This window comes from Phocoena phocoena, chromosome 14, assembly GCF_963924675.1.
Source record: "Phocoena phocoena chromosome 14, mPhoPho1.1, whole genome shotgun sequence".
Lineage (NCBI taxonomy): Eukaryota > Metazoa > Chordata > Mammalia > Artiodactyla > Phocoenidae > Phocoena > Phocoena phocoena.
In genome coordinates, this window is record NC_089232.1 from 39,811,931 (window position 1) to 39,817,953 (window position 6,023).

The window sequence follows — 6,023 nt, forward strand, 5'->3', positions numbered from 1 at the left end:
CAAGGTGGAAGGAGGCTTGGCATACCACAGAATAAAACTTGCACTGACCCCCCTGAGGCTCAGACCATTCTCTAAAAATGTGTCAGAGGAAGTGAGAATGCAGGGCCTCTCTTCACACGTTGGAGTTGTAGGTGGGGCACGTGCTCTCAACTCCAGGCAGGGCAGAGAAAGTTGTGGAAGGGCAGCCAACCAAGAAGCACTTATTTAAACATTTGTGTGTGCCCAGCCTTGAGCTAGTCATAGTACAGCATGGAGGAGCTTTAAGGTATACACCTCACATGGCAGTTTCACTGCAGCTGGCAAGGCAAATTTAACTCCCAAATTAATTGCAAAAACAGCTAAATGCAAGCTCCTGTTTGTGTTATAAAATAGAAGAACATATATTTACATTTGCATAAAGAAAATCTGGAAGGATACAAAAAGCTAATAAAAGTGCTTAAATAAGCAGTCACCTGACAGGAGTGTGGGGGGGGTAAGATGTTGTCCTTTTGATTATAAAAAATATTTTGGACTATGTGAATGTATTATCTTTGCAAAAAATTAGGTGTAAACGACAACACCAAAACCAGTCAATCACATGCTGAATTGAGTGACTGGTGGCCAAAGGAATTCAGAAAAAGCAGAGCTCAGGGGGTCTCCTAGAGCCTTCTAGGGCTCCTGGAAGATTAGAACTGGAAGGGACTCTAGGTGCCATTTTATCTGACTTCCCGCTCAATGCTGGCATGTCTCGTACAACTACCAAGACATAGACGTTCCAGTGTCCTTCACCCAATAATTCCTAAGTCCCATGACATGCATGGACAGTGCTAATCCAGGGATCACAATGCACAAAGAGGCATCTGTCCTTAATGGTCTTATGCTCCCAGAGTGCACCTTTAATTGAAATGCAAGAAGATTTTGAGTCCCAGGGGAGTAAACAAGGTGCTAAGGGGCTTGGAAGGAGGATGAAATCAGGGAAAGCAGCAGAGTTAATATAGTATTTGAAATAACCAAGGATGGGTCCCATTTTGACAGTCCGAGGGCAGGAATACCAGGGAGGGAGAATGTGAATTCATGAGTTCAGGAATTCTCAGGATTGGCTAGAGAATAGCCCATGTGTGGTGGAATAGTGGGATGGAAATTTGGGTTGGGCTAATGTTGTGGACTGTACTGAGTGCCAGTCTGAGGTGTTTTTATTAAAATTCAGTAAAAAGTGGGGGGAACCAATAAAGATTTATGGGCATGTGCTTGAGTTAGTTTTGAGATTCTCTAATAAGTGAGTACTCTCTACTTCATCCAAGAATCCATGAGGAGAAGCTTCCTGGAAGCAGTAGGAATTGAGCTGGACCTTCAAGGATCAGTAGAATTTAGAGAGTATTCATTCTTGAGGGGGGGAAGAGCATGAGTCCAGTGTTGATGGTCACCACTGAAGGACTTTGACCATGAGAGAGCATGTTGATGCTGTGCATTGGAAAGACAGCTCTGGCTGTGCTATTTAGGATAGAATGGGGAAGGATTACCTGAAGCAGGGTGATTGGTGAGGAAACTTTCTCAGTCTCAAGGCAGGACACTGAAGGCGTCCTGCTTAGGTGGCAGTAATGGGAATGGAAAAAGTCAGACACACTGGAAAGACCTTTTCCTCTCCTATCCATAAGGTCCTCTTTGCTTGGATTTAGCTCATTTGCCAGTCCTGAGGGAAGAGATCATTCTTAGCTCAACACTCCAAGCTCTCTGTTTACCAGCTGTTTTCCTGGGTCATTTCACCACTGGCAGGGAGTGGCAGCCATGTTTACCCCAGCCCTGCTGTTCATTGGCACTTTGCTGCAATTTGGATTGTGTTGATGGTGGGATAAACATTTACATCTTGGACATCTTCTTCCCAGCAACTTAGAAAAAGTTGCTCAGTGGTGGTGGGACATCGCTAATACAACTAGACTCAACATTCTCTTTTTGCATGTAAGGGTTTAGAGGTTCGGAGATTTAAAGGAACATGCTCAAACCAGAGAGAGAAGTGGGGACATGGGAGCAGAATTATGTCTTTTGACTCCAAGTCCTGGACATTTTTTTTTTTTTTAGCATACCTTACAGTTTCTGTTGAATAATGCTAATATTTACTGAGCACCTACTATGTGTCATACACTGTGTTAAAATTTCAGTATCATTATTTAATCCCCCAATGACCCTATCATTATCCCTATCTCTTCAGATGAGAAATGGAAAGTCAGAGAGATGAAGTAACTTTCCCAGGGTCACATGACTAGGAAGTTGCAAAGCCAGAATTTGAATCCAGGTCTCTCTAAGTATCTGTTCAGGTATAAGAAACCCTCAAAATTATTTATTAAAAATAATTAACTCTCAATAGGAGTTCTACTTTTGACATTTACTGTTTGAGAAGATACAGTGAACTCAGTAATACCTTTAGGTGAATTTGTATTTGAATAATCAGTGTCTACATACATTTTGGGAAATAACATATTTGAAAAATAATAGTATGTATATGTGCCAGACCTGGCAGGAATGAGTTTTAGAACTCATCAGTTGGGTGGAAGAGGTAGTATAGTAAGTTAGGTGGGAGAAAGTGGTGGCTTGGGAAGTACAGTAAGTCAAGCAGTCTCATTGGAGTGAGTGAGAATTTTCAGGTCTCTGGTGTAACCTGACCCACCAGCCTGTGGGTATGAATAAAGTCACACATTTGACTGGCTCATTATTCCTACCTGTATAACTCATGACCTTGGGTCCTCCTGCAAAATTTCCTACTTAACACTAGTACTCCTGGGACACTCTAAGAGGTATTGTGTGTAAAAAAGTTTGTAACTGCTGATGGACCCTAGATATTTGTTATGTCTTTCTGCTCTTCCCATGTCCTGCTCAGTGCCTCTGTGCTCCAATATGCTGCTGTATTGGAGGTTGTTGGTCTGTGGTAAAGTGGGGGGAGGGAGTTGGACAGGGGAATGTTCCTCTTCTTTGTAAGAGGCATTTGTTAGAGGGGGTCTTACAGAGGGCTGCTTGAGCATCAATGTGTCACAGAATTTAGGGAAACATTTCTTTCTGATTGAGTATAATTTATACTCAGTAAAGTACATAGATCTTTAGTATTCCGTTCAATGATTATCGACAATTGTGTATGCCTATGTAATCAAAAAAGATATAGAACATCTCAGAAATTGCTCTTGTATCCCTTTAGAGTCAATTTCCTTGTCCCCAGAGGAAACCACTTTCTAATTTTTATCATCTTACTTTAGTTTTAACTTCATCTAACTGGAACATTAAATATGTACTCTTTTGTGTCTGGCTTTTTCCTCTTAAAAGAATGATTTCAAGATTTATCCATGGTGTTGCATGCATATAAATTTTTGTTCATTCTTTATGCTGTTGATTTATATTCCATTGTATGGATGGGCCACAATTTATTTTTCTATTCTCCTATAGATGGATATTTGGGCTGTTTCCAGTTTTTTACTATTATGAATAAAGCTGCTATTAACATTCTTGTATAAGTCTTTTCGTTGAAGCGTGTTTTTATTTCTTTTGTGTAAATACCTAGTAGTGAAATGCTGTACCATAGGATAGATGTATATTTAACTTTATAAGAAACAGCCAAACAGGTCTGCAAAGTGATTGTACTATTTCATACGTGCTCCAAATGTTGCTCCACATTGTCTCCAATATTTGGCATTGCTAGGGTTTTTATTTTAATTGTGCTAGTAGGTGTGAAATCATGGTTTTAATTTGCACTTAAAGATGATGTTGAGCAACTTTTCATGTTTAATTTGTCATATCTTATTTTGTGAGATTTTATTTTGCCTATTTAAAAAAATAGGGCTGTTATTTTTTAAAAGCTTGATTTGTAGGTATTCTCTATATATGCTGGATACACATCCTCTGTTGAATATATGTATTATAAATATTTTTTCCCAGTCTGTGGATAGCCTATTTATTTTCTTTATGGTGTCTTCTGATCACAGAATTATTCTTATTTTCAGAATGCTCCAGATACTATTATTACATAATAAGCTATCCCCCAATTTTTTTTTTTACTTAAAATAATGACAGCATTTATTTTGCTCATGAATCTATAATTTTGGTAAGACTCAGTAGGGATAGCTTGTCTCTGCTCCCTTAGGTGTCAGCTGAGGTGGCTTAAAGAGTGGGACTTGAAGTCATCTGAAGGCTTGATTACTCACATGTCTGGCCATTGATACTGTCAGCTTAGATCTTAGATGGGACTGTTGGCAGGAATAAATACTATGACCTCTCCATGTGGCTGGGTTCCAAGGGTGAGAGCACCTCCAGAAAGAGAGAGAGGAAAGAGAGAGTTAGATGGCAGCTGTTTTCTTTTTCTGACCTAGTTTCAGAAGTCATATATCATCACTTCTACTTTAGGAATCGAGCAGCTACAAGCTCACCCAGGTTTCAGGGAAGGGTTAATCAACTCAGCTTCTTGGTAGGGGAGTGACAAAGTTTTGGAAGAGCATGTGGGACTGCTGTAGCCATTTTTGGAGAATAAAATCTTCCCCAGACTAATTTTTTTTGGGCCATGCTTTGCAGCTTAGTTCTCTGACCAGGGATTTGAACCCACACCCTCAGCAGTGAAAGTGTGGAGTCCTAACCATTGGACCACAGGGTATTCCTCCCTAGACTAATTCTAATACATGAGTTTATTTTGTATTGGTTAGTGCTTTTTGAAACCATCCTAAAAGATCTTTGCCTATCCCAGGATCGCAAAGATATTCTATGTTCTCTTCCAGAAGGTATATAGCTCTAATTTTTACATTTAGGACTATTATCCATCTTTCTTGAATTAATTGTTGTGTAAAGAGTGAGATGGGTGTTGAGGTTCACTTTGTTTTTAACACAGATATCAAGCTGATCTAGCACCATATGTTAGAAAGACTTTCCTTTGTAACAGAAGTTGAAATCAATTGACTATATATATATATATGTTAATTAATAGATTATCATGTTCTATTGATCTATTTGTCTATTTTTACATCAATATCAAATTATAACTTTCTGATAAGGCTTGAAATCATGTAGTATAAGTCCTCCAAATTTGTTATTCTTTTTAAAATATTTTGGATATTCTATGCCCATATAACTTTTAGACTTAGCTTGTGAATTTTTCAAAAAGGTCTACTAAAATTTTTATTGGAATGGCATTGAATCTATAGATCATTTAGACAGAGTGGACATCTAACAATATTTTGTCTTCCAATTCATGAGCATGGTACCTTTCCATTTATTTATCTCTTTAATTTCTTTCTGCAAAAATTTTGTGACTTACACATTTTAAAATAGTTTTATCTATCAATATTTATTGTTTCTGATACTGTAAATGGAATTTAAAAATTATTTTCCAATTATTCATTAGAACTAATAGAAATTAAATTGTTTTTTGTACATTGGCCTTGTATCCTGTGACCTTCCTAAACTCATGTGTTAGTTCTACTAATTCTTTTGTTGTTCCATAGGATTTTCCACCTATGCAATCATATTGTCTACAGATAACAATGGTTTTACTTCTTTTCTAATATTCTTGTGTTGTATTTTTTTTCTTGCCTTATTGTACTGGCTAGGACTTCTAATATAATACTGAATAGAAGTGGTAAGAGTGGATATAAGTATGACATTAGCAGTAGGTTTCTGGAGATTCCATTTATCAGATTAAGGAAGTTCCCTTCTCTTCTTATCTTTCTATGTGTATATAAAGCTAAATTTTTGGCTAATATTTGCTTAAAGATTTTTGTATTTATGCTCATGAAGGATATTTGTATTTTCTTGTAATGTCTTTTTCAGGTTTTGATGTAAGAGTTATATGAGCTTCATATAACAAGTGGGGAAGTGTTTCCTTCTCTAATTTCTGAAAGTGCTTGTGTAAAATTGGCACTAATTCTTCCTTAAATGTTTACATAATTAATTAGCGAGGCCATCTGAGCCTGGAGGTTTCCTTTTTAGTAGGTATGATATTATGAGTTTAATTTCTTCTTTTAAAAAATTTTATTTATTTTTGGCTGCATTGGGTCTTTGTTGCTGTGCACAGGCTT